At 49.2% G+C, this 19,085-nt stretch overlaps 1 protein-coding gene across 9 annotated transcripts in view; it reads left to right on the plus strand.

Moving 5' to 3' along the window:
• The window catches only part of EBF3 (EBF transcription factor 3), a gene marked incomplete at both ends in the record, with an annotated part of 114,231 nt that overhangs the window by 6,911 nt on the left and 88,235 nt on the right, over nucleotides 1-19,085 (plus strand). The gene's annotated exons all lie outside the window — the stretch shown is intronic.

A 19,085-nucleotide genomic window follows, 5' to 3' on the forward strand; every position in this document is an offset into this window, starting at 1 on the left:
TCAGGTAGCAAATATGTAACCAACAAACCAAAGTTGTTATAATTGAAACTAATTACACCTGCTGGTTACATTGTCCAACATTAATTTCCATAACTAGATTAGCGGTATGCATTCTTTACATTTGCTGCTCTTTATCATCTTCCTTGGGCAATGTGGCATCCTTTTAAGATCCTAATCATTAGTCCTAATAGCGCGAACATGCATTTGGCATTGCTTTAGGAGAAACAACAAAAACACCACCACCCTCCTCTCCCAGCACTCACCCGCATCGCTGGGGTTTCAGTGACCTGGGGGACAGGAGGATTTCTTTCTTCCCAACAATGGGTAACAGCAAAAGGCCCAGTGTGTGATTGACTGCAGAATTTGAAATTGGTACCCAAGTTGAATAAATGTTAGATGTGTACATATGACACCAGTTTTGTGAAGCAGAGGTTCAGACTGTTTTGAAGAGGGGTTGAATTTCAGCAGCTTTCATTACAAAGTTATCTTTTGATCATGAACTTTGCTGTCCAGTGTCTGAAAAATTAAACCCGGAAAACTCTATGAGTTAAGCCTAAAGAAATATGCGCCACCAGTGGAGAGCAATGCTAATGTTTAACTAGCTGGAATAGCTGTTTGCTTAGTGGAGAATGTTCGGTATCTGACAGAAGGGACAGCTCTCTTATTAGTAATCAAATAGGGTTGACCAGTTGTGGCCGTCACTCAGGCAATTGAGAACAAGTTCAACACTGTATAGGACTCGAACTACAAAAATCAATGTAATTATATTTGTCTTTAGTGTTGTGGCTGTGGAAATTATACGGCCTTGGAGTGTTGTAACTGAATTTATCTTATTTTTTTGAATGGCTGAAAGTGTTTGAGCAGCTATTGGAATCTTGTCTGACTGTGAGATGCTTGAAAAGGCAGTGCACGTGTGCTCCTAATACGGGCTGGTAAAGCGTTTCATCTTTTGAGTTGTCTTCAATTTGGGCTATTTATACATTTAAAAAGATGACTTGTTTTTGAATCGTGAGGGTTTTTAGCATGGCACAGTAATGAAGTAGCCGTGTTGATTCAACTAACATTTTAGATGCGCTGTGTTACCTTCAAAATCACTTTTGGTTTGTGTGACATTCAATCAGTTACTGACTGTTGATACTGAATAACTTTTAATATTTTTTAATCACATGATGGGAAACATCTTCCTTAGATGTGCAGAATTGTACTCTTTAATTCTTGTCTGAGTGAATGTTCTCTTATGTTTGGTTAATTAAAATATGTGCTGAGATTACTGATACCTCTCTAACCCAAGAGAAGTATGTGATCATTTGATATTCTAGAAGCATGAGAGGAGGTGAAAAATGTAAAAACATTTGGTTAATGGGTTTACCAAGTTTATTTGAATAAGGAGGATTGCAGCTCCATTTACGCTAGGCATAAATGCCTTGGAGGTCTTAATTATTGATGAAAAATCTGCTCTGCTTCTAAATTCAAAGATATGACAATTTTATAGGAATTTTAATCACCTTCCATGCTAGGGATTTTAAGGTAAGGATAGCTTTATGTGATGACAAATAGAATGTACATTTTTAGCATTCTTAAGAGAGCTGTCACTTATCATGACAAATACTAATTGCGTTTTGTTGCTTGATGTAAATCTTTGTGAAATGACTGCAGTATTGGCACAATCTCCAGTTTAAGGCATATTTCTGGGGGAAAAAATGAAGAGTTTAGTGTTCACTAGGGCAAGTTGTGTTAATCAGAGAAAGAAAAATACCGATAGGAGGGGACTATCTTCAGAGTGATGGAGTCTTTCGCAACCGAGATGTGTTTCAGTTTCATAATGATAATCATTTCTGTGGCGTGTGTGTTGCCTCCTAAAATTAGTTGCTTACGTTGAGTTTCTAGCCCGTGTTTCCTCTTGAGTATTGCAGAATAAAATATCCCATCAAATCGGTGAGTCAGTCTACAGGTCCCCATCAGCAATGTCATCACTTGGTTAGTTGGCTTAAAAAAGAATTATATACAATGTGCTTTGCCGGCTCCTTGTGGCCTTTGGATACGTTTAGCAGGTTCTGACCAGATAAGGCATATTTGTCCTGAGGATATAAACCAATAATTCCAACCTGAATTGAGATCAATGGGCCCACGTTTGTTCTAACCCACACCGAGCCTCTTCTGGCACGCTGAGACTGCTTTTCTGTGTTATGAGAGCAGAGCGGTAGGCTCCCTGCTCTGGCAGGGAAATCACATTCTATAGACTCCGATGCCTTAAGTCAATTAATTACACAATTCAGTTTAGTTATCTTTCAGAAGCATTAAATACTCACGAACAGCATGGAAGACCCCTCTGTAAAAGAGAGGGGGGAAAAGTGAGAATATTTTGCATTACAAAACCGTTGTAATTTATGGTGAAGGTTTCACTTACGTTAACTGTTTTCTTCTTGATGAAACAGTGCCTTTTTTATAGCTTCACAAATATAATTATTCTGCGGCATATTTAGAATAATATAACTAATGGGGTAAAGGAGAAACATAGCACTGTAAAGGAAAAATCGTGGTCAGTAAAGGGATGCTGCAGGAACAAGCATCTATGGTAGATGGTGGTGAGATGCGGAGAGCCAGATGCAGGGGGGGGGAGACGTGTGTGTGTGTGCGCGTGCTTGCACACCCACGCACACCCCACACGTATATACGTGTGTGTACACACATGCATGCATACCCATGTTTATGTATATATGTGTGTGTATACATGCACAAATATATATATATACACACACAGACACACACATGAATTTTTAGGGTATTGCTGAAAAGGACGGGAGTATCATTTTCCTCATGGAATAATGTTTTCTGGGAAAACACAAAAGCAGATGGTCTTCATTAGGAACACCCATTGTCCACATATCCCAACTATGAACAGATAAATCTCTCCTGTTTCACCCGTACATTCCAAGGGCTGTAAATGATTACAGGATGTTGGTGTAGCTGCTAAACCAAAGCCACACTCTGCCTCTCGCCCACCTCCCGTGCCATCCTGGTGTTTCCCGGGCCTCGGGAAGTGCCCAGGAGGGTCCACATTCTTACCTCCCCTTCCGTGCTGGCCCTCAGTGGACCAGAGGTGCAGGTCCAACTGTTGCAAAGTGGAAAGGCCGGTCGGGGAGGTGTCAGGAGCCGGGTGGTGTGACCGTCCAGAGGGGCCAGGTCACACACTGTGTGCTCTGGGCCGTGCCGGGGGCGTGCTCGGCAGGGCGGTTCCAGATGGCCCGTCTCAGGCGCCCTACTTGCTGGCATCTCTGTGGCAGGCAGTGCCCCCTCCCCAGTAAATCTGGCGAGGGTCTATAGAGTTTGGGAGACTTATCATTCCAAGTCTGTCCTACTTTCCTGTCTGGAAGCCAGACATCTGTTTATCCCATTTTCTTTCATACAGAGTTTGGAATAGCTTTAGTTTGGGGGGGAGGAGGGAGTTTTGTCATATTTAACAGCTGTTACAAAATTTCAACCCTGTGGGCTCTGAAAATACTTTTCAGCTGACCTCAGATTTTTTATACATAATTGACATTGGGTTGTAGAAAAATATTATTGACTTAACCTCTCATTGTCTGCGATTTCACATGGTCTTGAGTCAGAAGAGCTAACTGTCCACAGTTTTAACTCCCCCTCCATCCACCGGCCCTCCAGAGCCTTCCTTTGATTCATTTACGAGTTTTAAGTTTACACCTTTAAAGTGATTGCAGAACGGTAGCTGAAGGCCGATTGGAGATTTTCTTTCTTTCTTTCTTTCTCTCTCTCTCTTTTTTTTTTTTTAGCCAACAGTGTTTCCTTTCACTTCCTGTCACAAAGGTCAAAGAGAGCCGACCTTTGCTGGCAGTCCTCCTCACTGAATTATTCATGGCATTGACTTTTTGTCAGCACACACAGTTGTGCTCTGGGACATTTTATTCATTTACCTCATTTAAAGCGCCTTTCTGCACCTGTTCAAGTATTAATATCATGTAATTTGGGCCTAATGCCGATTTTGCTGAACACTCATTATATTTTTTATTAGCTATATTTCCAAACGATTATGTATGATTATTACCAGGCCTTACAAACAGCACCGGGTTATTCCCTAGCCCCTTACATCTTCTTGTCAGGTTGTTTTCAGAAGCGGGGAGGATAAACATTTGACCAGTCCCAATGTTTTTATTCCTTCTCCCTCTCCAAGCAGAGAACTTAAGGCTCCCTCCCTCATGGCTTTGCACGAGCGTGATTAAATCCAACTCCGAGGGAGCTGTACAAATGCCAGCATTTATAAGGTCAACGCTTTTGTTAAAAATGCTATGTAAATGAGGATCTGCAAAAAGGGACATTAAATAAAATGAAATTCATTGTCTTCTTTAATGTCATTTACATTTTGGCTAAGCCCCGGCCTGTCAGGGAGGATTTTAAAAATAATTTTAATTACACATCATTTAGGAATCCAGGGTTTTCTCTTCAGTAGCATTTGGATAACCTGCACAACGGAGACTGTTTATTAACTTCTTAAACGACAACTTGTCATTTCATCTGCATAACGCAATGAAAACAGTATAGTTTGGTGTTAATTTCTCCTTCTCGGTTTTCTGAAAGAGGTGAATGTAATTATCAGCCAACAGGCCTGGGATCCCCGAGTCTTTCTCTGGGTGTTGGCTGTGTGTTGGAGACGCTCTTTGGTTCAGGATCTGTTTTAATACATTGGGGCTTCAGCGAAGGGAAAATATTAGCTAGAAATCTGGCAACGTGAAAGCACACTTTGGATGAATGGACGTGGCTACAAAGAATCTGATTTTGCCTGGCACTGGCCCCATTTGGCTTCTCCGTGCTCAGGTGTGAATGGCTGTTTTATTCCCTGGCACGCCGGCAGAGAGAGGCAAAAAGTTCAGCGTGCTCATTCATCCTTTAAACATTTTTTTCCCCATAAACTTCTGAAAATAAACAGAAAAGGAAGAGCCGCATTATTGAGCCACAATGACATGCTTTCATTTCAAGGGGGAGACACCAGAAACAGTCCCCACTTTGTATATTTTCTCCCTGGAAGCCCCGGGATTAGAGAGTTGACATCACACACGCTAAATCTGAGGCTGCCCGCCACTGTATGGCAGCGTGCGGTCGCCGGTCACGGCCGTACAGAGCCACCGTCAGGCCCAGCGCCTGCATCTCTGGTCCAGGCCCGGGAGGCCTGCAGAGATTTACGGCCGCCTGGCCCGGCTGAGGACTCCACGGCCAGGCCCGTCGAAGGACGGGTTTTAGAACCAGCCGCACACCCATCATGACTTCCGGAACGCTCTGAAACAGCTCTGATGCTCATCCGCCTGTGCAAGGGAGAAGCCTCCCCGGAGCTGCCGTGTGCAGGAGCCCGGGAGCAGCACGCTGCTGGGTAGGCACATGCAGGGGGGTGAGGGGAGGGGCCGAACGCGGGGCTGTCAGAAGCTATAGTCCGGGAGGTATGTTGACGCAAGCCATCCCGCGCCTCTGCGGCAGCCTTATCAGGTGAAAAGCAAAGATATTGCCAGTGCCTGTAATTGTGTTAGGATGGCTTGGATGAATTGGATTACCTTATGGAAAGCCGTCCAAACTCTGGGTTCTGTTACGCATGCTTACAGGAAGCAAATAATTACTCTCTGTGCACCAGAAGATAATTGGGGCTGGCCAGAGGCCTTCTCGAGCCGCCGAAGAGCGGGAGAAGCTGGCCTCGTCAGAGCACTTGGAGGCTCACCAGGAGGACGGGGACCCTGGCTGCAGAGCGGTGGTGCACGTGGACGGTGTCATTTTCGGTTACTTTTCAAAGATGGTGAATAATTTATCAGAATTCGAACTAACGGTGGCAACGGGAGGACCGTTGCAAGAGATAAAAATCCCCAGCTCTAATGATGGAAATTGTCGTTGCAGACAGGAAGTGATTGACAGGTCGGGGTACAGGAAGTGAAAACTCAAGGAGCTTAACCTGTACTTGGCAAAGCTTCTGGAGCTCACACTCGGGGAAAATGAAAACCATTCACTCCGTCCGCTTTGCCAGAACACAAGCTCCTCTTGTCTGTTTATCTTCAGAGCAAATCTCCCCAAAATGTTTGTGGTCAAAACTCTATATAGTGAGACATTATGCTGGTATTATTAATGCTTTAAAATAAAAATATGGCTGTAATTTAGAAAAATAAGCGGAGGAATTTTATGTGTTCTGGGTTTTCTTGGTTGTATTTTATAAGCTTCTTAGACTTGGGGGTAACTAGCGTTCATTAGATGGTAGAAGCTTGAGAAAACTGTTTTCAGAACTGTTGCTTCAGAGAGGTCGGTGATATCTGCCAACGTAATAAATGCTATGAAGTTGCAAACAATTCCATGAAGAGCACTGCGTGGGGGGGGGGCGGGGAGGGGTGGTAATAGGGAAGCTCTTATTTTGGTTGTTTCTGAATCACTCATTTCCCCTTCCCTTTAAAAACAAAACAAATGAAAAATATCCCTCTGTAATTCCTTCGCTGGAAGTTGCTCAGCTAGAAAATGCTCAAAATGCACGCTGGCCCGCGGTGCCAGAGTGGATGGAGCGCATCCTCTGAGCACAGCGGCGGGGGGAGCGCCTGGCTTTCCCAGTAATTCACTAGGAAATGAGTTTAACATGTACGGAAAGGAAGGGGCTCCAGCGGTGTTGTTGTAGGACCCAGAGCCCAGGCCCCGCTGGCGGAAGGAGCCGGCTCCAGAGGGTCTCTGCTGGCCGGGCGCGGAGTGCTAGCTCACACATCTGGGGAGGGGCCAAGCGCTCGCCCAGACAGGCAGCTCCGGCCGCGCCCCTCCCCGCCCCGCCTCCCTGGTCGCCCGTATTTTCCCGCCCCCTCTCTCTCAGCAGAAGGCAGTTGGGGGCAGGGTGCCATGTTAAAACAAGACAAAAACTTGGGCAGTGCCTAAGGCCCTGAAAACGTGTGGCGTCGTGACGCCGCATTTCCAAAGGGCGGAAAGACCAGCCTTGGCCATCGAAGCCCGCCATCCGAGGAGAGGGTTTCAGCAGTGGTGTCGGACAAAACCGCACGACCTCACCGGTGCTGGGGGTTTTCACTGAACTAGAAAGCTTTTGCAGAAATGGCCAGTCTGGACGTGATGGAGGGGCTGAGCACGGGGCTGGAGGCTGCGCCAGGTCCGGGGCCATCTGAGGGTGACATCTGTGCAGCACAAGCGTGGGATTCGATTACGGGCGCGCGGGCAGCCCGCTTCCCGGGGCGTGCACGGGGGGCAGTGCAGCCAGGCCACCCCGACTCTGGGCTGACACAGGGCCTGCGCAGAAGGCCCAGGGGGCAGGGCGCCCCCTTTTAGTTTAAATTAACACCCTGCAAAGCCACTTGGCAGGGGGGAGGGGTCGGGAGTGCGCCCCTCCAGTCCTGTCGAGGAGGGGGTTCCTCCTTGAGGGTCCCCTAAGTTTTCTATCACCTTCAGCGTCAGGGGGTGTGGCCTGCAGGCACTATTCCCACAGGTTCATGCCGGTATCCTTTCCAAGGGGTCATGGCTGGGGACCACATGTCCAGGCTCCGTAGAATGACATCCCATGGCCAGCAGGAAAGCCTGGGAGACACAGGCGGGTGCCGGGGGCGGGTGGTCATCGGGCAGGGACACTGAAGCCACACCTGCCCCAGTGACAGTCCACCCCAACCTGGCATTTCTTCCTCTCCATCTGATGTAGATTCTGAAGTGCTCTGACAGTATTTTTAGAAAAATTAAGAGACTATTTTTGAGAGCAGCTTTAGGTTTACAGAAACACGAGCAGAAATTAGAGTCCCCATATTAACACCCCCTCCTTTTCCCTCTTGGTACCGTCTTGCATCGGTGAGGTGCATTGCTACAAGGGGTGAGCCAACGTTGATGCCTTGTAATTAACTAAAGTCCGTACTTTACCTTAGGGTTTACTCTGGGTGTTGTATATTCTGTGAGTTTTGACAAATGTATGGTGACGTGTATCTGCCATTATAGTGTCCTACAGAATAGTTTCTTTCCCGGCCCTAAAAATCCTCTGTGCCCTGGCTCTTCATCCCTCCCTTCCCCTACCCTGTGGCAACCACTGATCTTTTTACTGTGTCCATAGTTTTACCTTTGCCAGAAAGTCATATGGTTGGAATTGCACAGTATGTAGCTTTTTCAGACTGGCTTCTTTCGTTTAGAAATATACATTTAAGTTTCCTCTATGTGTTTTTGTGGCCTCATAGCCACTGTAATACTTTCTGGATTTCATTTTTTTTTCTTCTTAAAGGTTTCTGGACAATATTTTTCCTTTCATTTAATGTCCTGGCGTTTTTTGTGATAAACTCGTACACTCCTGAGCTTATGGAAGTACATAGTGATGTTTAGGTGTCGTTTGTGGGGTTCTTGAGATTTTGGAAGTTTACGTGTCCCACCCCATTAAAAAAAAAAAAAGCAGTTGACTCCTTTGCAAAGCAATGAAAACATTTAAACTTTTCACCAAGAATTTATTTAAGTGGCATGACTCAGTTTTGCTTATTTTCAGGTTTTTTCCCCCTAAATAATACTTTTTGGGGATATTTAAATAGCATAGGCCATAAAAGGAGAATGATTAAATTATTGGGAAGGCAAATGGGCTTAAAAACGGAATGAATTTGGCATCGAGTGTAGTTGTTGGCTTTTTTGGTTTAATAAATTAAACTACAAATTTTCCTAATTGCCAAACAAAATGTCAGGCCAGCTTCAGCCATTGCTGACAGTAAAACACAACATAAAACCTGCTGAGAGTTATATGTGGTATTTAATACGAGACAGAGTAATGCAAGGGTTTTTATGGTTAAGTATGAATTCACACCCACAGCATTTGTTTCACATTAGGAAAGGTTTGTAAATCAGATCAGCGTGCGGGGATGGGGTGGTCCCGGCAGCCTCTCTGTGTCTCTCCTTCCTGATATTTGGTTATTGGAAATGTTGCCAAAGGGAGCTCCCCGTCCATTTCCATTTTCTCAATGAAGCGATTCGTCCTCTGACATCAGGAAGATTGGGTCAGGAAATAAGTGGGGGATTGGATCAGACGTGATGCTCATCCCCACCGTCCGAGGTCATGGGCCAGATCCGGGCAGCAGCCATCAGTTGCTGAGACGTGGGCTGCCCATTGGTCCTTGGCCAGTGGGGGCCCCAGGGAAAGGTGGGAATGCTCTGGGAAAGTGCTTTCAGGGGGAAAAAAAACGGCAATAACTATCATTTATTAAATTTGACAAGCGGGTTCTAAATATAACAGCCCTTTCCCCAAAGATCATTACTTTGAACAAATAAATGAGTTATGCAAGTTAATAAACGGCTACGTTTCCCATCCAGAGGTGTGCCTTTGTGTGGCTCAGAAATAGCTCCTGCTCTCTCCCACTGCCCCAACTAATGACTGATTCTCTCCCTCTTCTGCTGGTCACCCAAGCTTTTGTGGTGGACTCGCTGCTCTCACGGAGTCTGTAGCACGCAATGGCAATCTCAGAAAAGCTTTACAGTAAAAATAAACTTGCCCTGGTTCTGAATAATATGACACAGAGATACGCTTTATAGTTTTAAAAAGGCTTTCAGACGTGATCGTGAATAAAGCAAGGTCTCCAAGTATATTTTAACTTTAAGGAAAAAAAAAAATTGGCTGTTACAAGTCTTGCGGTCAGAAGCGTATTTGCTGGGCCAGGGGTATTTGTCATGACAAGTGACTGCTGCTTGTATTTCCTAAGACCCCATTATAATTATTCCCAGCAATTATAGCATCCAGAACCCCACTCCAGCCCCAAACACATTTGTTCCCATTTATTAGACCGCGAGCAGTAACTAATTTACATTGTTTCAGAGTTGTGTGTTATGGTAATTTACTGCGTGCGCTGGGGGTCAAACAGAGTTGACCAGTCGGCAGGGCAGACCCGCGCGCGAGGCAGGGACGGAGGGTCTGAAGACAGCAAAGCCAGGGGCATGTGATTTGAAAACCGCTCCGGTCTTTTAAATCACATTTTGACTTATTCTCTGTTACACTACTTGCTTTACTCTTACCCCTTTTCTGTTTTTGAACAAATCGGAGCCGGGAACAGTATTTTTTTTTTTTTTTGAAGGAAATGGAAGCGATATCTTCTAACGAGCGGAAACTTTTACTATTGCCCTGAATAAAATATTTGTCAGCGGCCTCCACTAAACGTAAAAGCACTCCACAGAGGAAACAATGCCTTAACTGTTCCCTTCTCATCATAGCAGGTTTCGTTATCAAGTTGAGGAAAAACGCTTGTTTAGGCGAAAATAATGATCATAAATAGAGCTGTATAGTGGGGCTCAGAGGAGGTGGTGACAGTGCCTGCTATCGAGACCTGCAATTCCAAGGAAATATGAGTGTTCTGATCCAGGGAAGCAGTAATTATCTTTTTGTGAAGAATGTACAATGGTGTCGGATGATGAATTGATCGCAGATTGGAAGCGTGGTTTAACTGTCATGTACAGAGATAAGAGGGAGCCCCGGGATTGCTCATCGCTTCTGCTAGTTCACAGCCAGCCAGTTTATTAGCACAAATCCCAAATGTTTAGTAAACTCATTAGGTCCCATCTAATGCTAATTTATCATCCTAGATGGAACCCTAGCAGTGGAGGCCGAGGGCTGCGCCGAATCCGCGTGATTTGCAGAGCTTTCTGATCAATCACCTTCTTGCACTGGCCATTTTTCTTCAGATGCTTTAAACGGGCCTGAATGATCCATAGGGTTAGGCCCTGGCAGTCGGTTAGGGTTCTCCCGAGTTCTCTTCCCCGTGATGGTTATCTGAGAGGTTACCAAATCCTGTACAGGCTGATGTGCGGGGGGTTGGCGTGGGGGGCACTTCGGTTTTGAATTGCTTGGCCATCTCCCTCCACTTTCTCACCTCTTCCTCCACCTCCAGCAGGCACACCCCCACCCCCACCCCCACCAACCCTCCCCGTTTTTCCTTTTCCTTTTACAATCCAGCCACAGAGTCGAATTCAAAGAACTTCCTTGCAAAATCAGTTTACCGAGAAATGCATCATGGTCCATAAATGTCAAGTACAGTTTATTCTAAACTTCAGACAGTGTTTTTCTTTTAAAAAATCAAGCTTTAAATGCCCAGTTCTCCTGACATTTTCGTACATATTCTATAGTGTTTTCGAAGAGGATAATAACCTTTGCTTGATCCTAGGCAACAGCTGCAAAGATAATGAAATTCTTATGATATTTCACCAGGTAAAATGTGAATTGCAGAAGAAAAGCTATTGAATTTTTATGGATCTTAATCGCATAAAATGAGATTCATGGGGCATACGTATAACTATACTCGGTGGACCTGCAGTTGCAGGAGGGATGGCTGTGCGGCGTGAGGGGCGCTCCAGCTCCCACTCAGAAAACGCTCCCCAAACGTTGCCTTCAGCTCGGCCTAAGAGTGATAATGAAATATGACAGAAATTTCCTTGTGCTGGATCAGTGGCAAGAGAGGTCCTGCACGGCCTGTATTAATTCATCTGACTTATGTTCCAGGTCTTGATTTACCTGATGATTAAAAACTTCTGCAGGTTTGCTCACCAATTGAAATCAGATCTCATCTGCAGCCAGTGGTATTGATCCCTATTTAACATCAAGGCTCAGAATTGATTGGCATTGATTAACAATAAAAATGCTCTCCTCCGCGTCCAGCTGCCAGGCCGCTCTTCTGAACGAAGTGCACTCTGGTCCTCTCCTCACTGACCAATCTGAAAAGAGACACGGCCCCTCCCGCAAATAAACAGTATATTTTAAGGTTATTGTAACGGGATGCTGGACCGGCCGTGCAAATTGATTTTATTCTTGTTGTATAAGATAAATATCTTTAATAAACTTCTCATTTTATTTAGGATTTTACAGGAATAACTTGATTACTAGAATCCCACGCTGTGAAAAATGGATTAAAACATAAAGGCTGTAATAACATAACACTAGAAGTGAAATGTTAATCAACTCAGACATGCACAGGGTGGGAAAGTCGGGGTGGGGGGCATATTCCACCCACGGAGACTCACGCTGCACCTTGCTTGCCACAGTTTCACGGAGCGTTTTACAGTTTTGACTGGGTCTGCTAGCCCAGGCCTGTCCTGTGCTGGAGGCCAGCTTCCCTCCATAATGTCGTGCGAACATATGGTCCCAAAGAACTCGGCACAGAAAAACTGCTCAACAGCATCCAACCCCAAAGCCTTAAAAAGAGACTGCATGTGTGTTTCTGCTGTGTTTCACTCGCTAGGGTAGAGACAGCCTGTCCAGAGAATTTCTAACCATTCCTTTGACTGAGAGCAGAGAGAGAAGAACCTGTATTTGGGAAAATGAATAAGAAAAGTCTCGCACGCTAAAATTTTGGATACACGTGCTGGGGACTTGCCTTGTTCCCAAGCCTGACTGGTAACGCTGGCCAGCCGTTGGCGCTCATCCTGAACGGCCAAGGGCGCTGGAGGCCAGGTCCAGCTGCAAGAAATTATCCAATCTCTAACATCCAGAAGTTTACAGTTATATAATGATGGAGAAAACCACAAATCCCCAGGGATGTCAAATTTTAGCTATACTTTTAAAATGAAATTATCCAGCCAAGCCTATAAGACAACCTTCTTGTACTTAAGACAAAAACGACAATCTGGAATTCATTTTTTTTTTTTTTTTGTGATAGGGCAAATCCAATTTGCTTCTTTAACTGTTGATTAAGGAATCAGTTCTACAAGGCTGTCCCCTGTAAGTATTTGCTGTTTATTTGTCTGTGGAGAGCTGCTGGAATCCCCTCCAACTGGGAACGCCGGGTCAGGCACGGCTGCAATGGAGAGCCGCCTGGCAGTGTGCAGACACCCTGACTGGCCTTGTTTGTGTGGAGGAAATAGTTGGCTTTTTGTGCAGCCAGGGGAGCTTATAGTCACTTCCCATCAGGCAGGCAGAGCAGTTGAGAATGGAGGACAGAAACCTGTCTTCTCTGCAGCCGTTCTTTGAGAATGTGGAAGAAAACGTCCATGAGAAAGCAATAAATAAGTAAATACCATAAATTAGAATGTGCCTTGCTCTGAGGTCCACTGAACTCATGTCGATATGTGTGGCCAGTGTCAAAGGAGCACGGAGGCGACTGGCTTCAGGGCGGACGCCTGTTACCTGAGCGTTCTGCTCAAAAAATGGCTTCCCCTCACCCCGGCTAAATTTGCACGCAAGGAATGGCCGTTTTGGTCTTCTAAAATCCGTTGCAAATACTTAATGCGATTTTCCACTGAGTGCATTTAAAAATAAGATCTTGTCGATGATAGGTTTAAATGCAGTCACCAGATCTGCAAACAGGAAGTGTTACATAGAAGAAATAAATGTTATCGTTACACGCATTAAAAAGCAGAGATCCTGTCTCTGGAATGCTCCCTGTTTGGATGAGGCAGATCCCCATTCCCCCATCCCCACAGGGCCTGAATTATCTGCTGTGCAGGTCAGCTTCACCTGGCAGGTCCAGAGCTCCGAGGTGCCTGTCACTGCCGTGTGGTGTGAAGGCTGTCCTTTCAGGCACATGGTGGCTGGGAGCCCTGGGAAAGTGGGCACAGGGGTGCTTAGATTTGCTTTCTTTTGTTTGGGAGATACCTAACTAAAAGCCACCCCCTTCCACAGCGTCAGTGCTAAATACCTTTTCTGTTTTTGTGATTTCGGGGGACGGTTATTTTTGTTAATGCATCTTATATTGCTGTCCTGGGATGGACATCACCAGAGTAAAGAGAGTCCTGGGCCACCCAGCCGTTTCCCCGTCAGGAAGACATTCTAAAATCACTCAACATCCGCAAAGACACGCATCCGCCAGATACAACCACAGTTTTGTCTTCCTGAACTTGTTGTAAGTGAAAAGTGGTTGACGCACTGGGACCTGTAGTTAGCAGTCGGAGGCCCGTGTGCCTCCAGTGGGCGGCCAGGCTCCCCCGACGATGTGGGCGTTTGTCTTGTAGCTGGAGGGACGTGAGGGCTGGGAGCTGGGACCACCGCTGTCTGGGGCTGGGACCGCTGTGTCCGTGTTGGTGGCCATGCAGCTGCCAGGTCCTCGTGCGTCTGCCCGCTCCCCGCCCACCCCCCCACCCCCCATCTGGATGGGGACCCTACCCTGTGCCCGGCCGTGGGTGCCCCAGCCAGTGTGTGCTGTCCTCCCGTGGGAGGCTGGATTTCTGCAGAGCCTCTAGTCGGTGCTTCCACCCAGGTCCGGTCCGCTTCCAGGACTCCTTGCAGAGGGCGGCCTGACCCTGTCACCTCCGGGGTCAGGCTCCTCCGAGGACTGCCACATCCACTTGGCCCCTCCCTCTGGCGTCCCTCCGAGGTGGAGTGTCCTGCTCACCTCTTCCGCCTCTTTCCCCGCTCCTCGCTACCTGCAGGCGCAGCCATCGCCATCGCGAGGGCCCAGCCCTTTGGGCAAGGAAAGCCCTCCCACCTCCTGCTTTCTGAGACCCTGGAGCCCGTGTCACACGCTGCATCCCAAGGGCCCCGCGACTGTGGACCCGAGCCACCTCTCCTGCAACTCTGTGGCCCCAGCACCTCTCCTCCAGCCCAGTCTGGGTGCCATTCCTGGGTGATGGGTTTCCTGAAAGGAGGGCCCAGCCCATGGCCCCCCGCAGGCCTCGGGAGGGGCAGCCTGGCAGCCCGAGTGTACCTGCTGAGCTGGGACAGGAGCGTGTGCTGCTCCTTCCATGAGTTCTTGGGCTTTCATGCCTCCTGCTTCTGAGCTGGGGGGGCCCCCGAGCCCCACCCTGGCCTCCTGACATCACCCGCTGCCCTGTAAGCTGATACTCCCGCTAAATCTCTCTAAGCTGCCGCAGGGTCCTTTCATGCCTCCGGCCTGGTGCCCGCCAGCAGGCCAGCAGCCGAATTCGTTGTGACTTACCTCACCTCGACCTACCTATCAAGGTGGGATGGTTTACTTTCCCGGTTTAAAATGCGTCCGTATTTCTGTACATTGTCACCCAGTTTCCGAGGGGGGTCCCGGGGAGTAGAAGGCTTGTTCCCGGCCACGTGGACGGGGCCTACCTCTTCCCGCGGCAGCCCCGGACCCCGGGCCCCAGGTCCGCCTGGTTGTACCGTCCTGGCCGGCTCTCTGCGGCCTGCCGCGGGTGCCCCTGGCTGGCAGGAGCCAGAGTTGGGCCTCAAAGGCGGCCCTGGCGATAGGCCTTGCGGGTGGGTGCTCCTCGCGTAGCCTGGGCCCGACTCCCTGTGGCTCTGCCTGAGGCCCGGAGGACTTTCAGGGTGCCAGCGGGAGGGGGCGAGGCTGTCTCCCCGCCCTCTGCTCACCCCGCCACGTCTCAGCGGGTGTGAGGGGGAGTATGGGGACAGCGGCCCCGTCGTGACAAGTCACGATGGTGTCACAACCAAACTGACGACGGCCACTCACGTTTCCTAAGTGTAAAGTCAGGGCTCTTCACAAGATATGCCGGCCACGGCCCTGGTCCTATGAAATACTGTAATTTCCTCCCTCAGACTTGGGGACATCAAGGGGCCCATCTGAGGTCACTGAGCTGGGAAGGGGTGAAGCAGAATTCGAACCCAGGCCTCGGGGGCCCTTCATTCATTCCTCCTCCCTGCACAGCCCCAGGAGGCCCGTGGGCTCGTGTTCCCACAGCCCAGCGGGACTCTGAGCTGAGTTTCTGGGCTTTCTCGGCCACCTGCAAAGGCGAGGGGTTTTGTGACGGCAGATCACAGGAGGGGGTGTGTGTGGCGTGCACAGAGGGGCCCCGCTGTCTGTGTGGCGGGGTGGCGGCCTGCGGATGGCGTGTGGGGCAGAGCCAGGGTGGGCACTGTGTTGGTCGGCCGAGGGGATGTGCGGGGCATTTGTGTGCCGTCACATGTCAGAGCAGTGGGTGCTCGGGCTGGCGCTCAGAAGTGAGTCGGATGGAGAACATCCTTTCATGGGGGAGCCGCCAGGAATGATACTCTCTAGAGGGGGGACACGGAGACCCTCTAATCTAGGGCCAGAGGCACCCATGGGGCTCGGTGTAATTGCTCCTAAGTTGTCAGGATGCTGGATTTAGAAACATTACGTATGAGCAGTTATAGAGCGTTGGTACCATTTTCTTGGCCTACAAAAACTTTAGACATAGTCCAGCATCAGCTTGTGTGTGACAGAAGTTTGCCTTCGACACTCGAGGGTTTCTGGTTCCACGTGGGAATTCTAATTCCATTTATCAGTGAGAAGTGCTGAAAGGGTTTCAATCTGATTAGGCTCTATGACTAGAGAAATCCAGAGGTGCAGGATTATAATACACTCTGGTCGTCTTTAGTAGAAAATGCAAATGTTGCAGCAGAGTTGGCCGGCTCTGGTCTGGATTTCCCTTGAACCATTTCCTCGCCGGTTCTGGCAAAACAAACAAATACAAAACAACGCAACAACAAAAACGTGTCGTAAACGAAACCCGCACAGTAAGAACCCTGATGGATAGGAAAGTTCACATATATCACCAGATGGCCGGAGTGAAATCTTTGAATGTTGTTGCTGGTTATTTTTTATTTTTGATGAACTCTGGAGTTGTTTATGTAGATTTAAATCATAATACTGTTTTCAGACTTAGAGAGGTCCTCCACGTGTTGTCTGTCACTTGTGAAGTGACAGGAAGCTCACTGCATGGGGGGAGGGAAGAGTGGCTGGCAGGGACGGTGGTGCAGGAGGCGAGGGCCGCCAGTCAGGTCCTTTCTTCTTTACCCAAGAAGTCTGCTTTAAGATCAATTCGTTTCTGCTCTTGCAGAGGACGGCAAGTCCTAGGAAACTGTGTGCCCTTGCCCTGCATAGGTGCCACCTTCTGGTTGGGTGAGGTCATCTGTTTCAGAATGTAGTGAACTTGAGGTTCCCAAGTTATTTTGCGCAGTGGAGCAGCTTTGCGTCCATGTGAAGCAGAGACACAAAGAGGCCTTGTTGTTCGGGACAGGTCAGAGGTTCAGGGCGCTTTGAAAGGATCGAGTTGGGATAATTGAGTTATCAGATGCCAACTGGTCGCTTCCGTGAGCCCGTGTCTTCATCCCCTGTCAGTCTGATGGGATCCAGAAGGCCGGCCAGTGGGTCCGTCCTGGTTCTGCCCCCGAAGTTCTCCGCCTCCCCAGGTTGGTTTTATGAGAGGGCCCGAGATAGCGTCTTGCCTTCCCCTCCCCCCAACTCAGTAGCTTCTAAGTGCCTGAGCGAAGGCCAGAGCCCAGGATGCGAGGGAGCGCCTCAGCCCTCCAGCTGTGGTCCGTCCTTCCTCCCGGGTGACAGCTGGCGAAGACAGCCACTCACCCACCCACCGATCGCCCAGCTCCTACCTGCTTGTGCTGTTCATCCAAAAACGTTTAATCACTTGCCTCTTTCCCCCACCAACATTCAAAAACAAAAACAAAACAAACAAAACACTGGTTTTCATTCCAGAGCAAAACACTTTCTGTTTACTGGAGGGGTTCCCTGGGAGAGCACTGTCTCGCAGCCGCCCTGGACAGACAACGTACCAGAGAGAGAAAGAGAGGTTCTTCCTGGGTTCTCCTGAAGATGTTTCTGTTTTGGTCTCTTTCCAAGTTTGTATGATCACGGGACACAGTTGTGGACGTGATTGATGCCAGTGAACATGCCAGGCAATGGTTTGCGCTACTTTTAAGTATTTTGAATCATATATTTTATAAAAATTGTCCCCTGAGCCCATTTAAGAGAAAATAACATTATTTAGGAAAAGGATGATTTTTCATCATGCTTCACCTGTTAAGTCTGAAAGATGCAGGGATGAAGTGTTTCCCCTGGAAATCCCTCAGGAATTGTCAGGTGGGGCATGGACCCGTGAAAGCTGGGCCTGGGAAGGGATGCTGGGCTTCCTGGGAACAGCTCCCAGTGGCTGTGGTGTGACAGCCCAGGATGGCTGGCCCAGGGCTGGGCAGTGACGGGCTAGACCCCACCTGTGACCAGACCCCGTGCAGGGACAGACACAGCCCAGGGCCACTCCATAGGCCAGGGGCGGGTGGTCTTTCTTCTCCCAAGGACCCCCAGTTGTGGTCCTTTACCAGGCGTATGGGGATCCCCTCTGGCCCACATGTACCTTTGTGACAAGTGTGTGTGTACGGACCCTGCAGACCTCCCATGGGTAGCAGGGGAATGGCCTTGCAACAGGGCTGATGCGTCGTGAGAGCTGCGAGACAGGACAGGAGTCTCACTGTTCTTACCGTCACCCATTGGCGCTGTCCCTGGGGGCCTCTGTTCTCAGGGAGCCCCTCCCCTGAGTCCCTCAGCGGGATGCTGCTGCGGAAAGCGTCCCACCCTTCTGCTCAACCGGGGGCCTCTCTGCAGCCTTCAAACCCGACGCCCTGCTGCCCACAAGGCTTCTCCCGAGTGTAGGTTCAAGGTTCCCAGGGTGGCGAGGCGCCCGTGTGTTTGAGTGCGTGCTGCCTTCCTTGGGTGGAGGCCCTTCCAACTCTGAGGGGCCCCGTTCACTCCCTCTTGCAGTTGCCGGCCTTTGAGCCTCCTGTCTGGAGCTGGCAGTGGGTCGGGGGGACCACAACTTAGAGCTCTTCTCGTGTATCGAACCACGTGGAATCCAGTGTCAAGGAACCAGGGGCCAAACTGTCTATGAAGTTGGGAAGTCCTTTGGCTCTGCCCAAAGGTCATGGTGTGGCAAGGGGCTGGCGTGGCAGGTGTGGCCGGGGCTGGCGTGGCAGGTGTGGCCGGGGCTGGCGTGGCAGGGGCTGGGCTCTGGGCTGGATGGGCGTCGGTCTGAGCTCCCCCATGGCAGTGGCCCTTGGATGTGCAGGTCAGGCCTCCGGGCTTGTCTGCATTGCTGGACCACAGGCCGGCCCAGTGGGGCTGAGGTTAGGACCGGTGCCCTAGAACTGCCTGTGCAGGGCGCCACAGGCAGGCCACGAGTGGCTCTGGTCAGGGGGTGTTACTGCCTGCTGCACACCAGCCTTGCGGGGGTGCGCGTGTCTCCCCGTGGAATTCCTGGCCTTGTGCTTAGCTGTGAGGCAGTTCTCAGGTCTGAAGCGCTATGGCCTGGGCCCCTGCTGTGCTCTCAAGGCGGGCCCCGTTGGTGGGAGTTTGCAGGACAGACAGACGTGCTCACCTGTGCCTGGGATGGCAGTACTGGGTCCTCCGTCCTAGCCCAAGCCAGGCGGGGTGGCACCCATCATCCCCTAT

Source organism: Leucopleurus acutus (genome assembly GCF_964270905.1).
Source record: "Leucopleurus acutus genome assembly, chromosome: 14".
In the NCBI taxonomy this organism is placed as follows: Eukaryota; Metazoa; Chordata; class Mammalia; order Artiodactyla; family Delphinidae; genus Leucopleurus; species Leucopleurus acutus.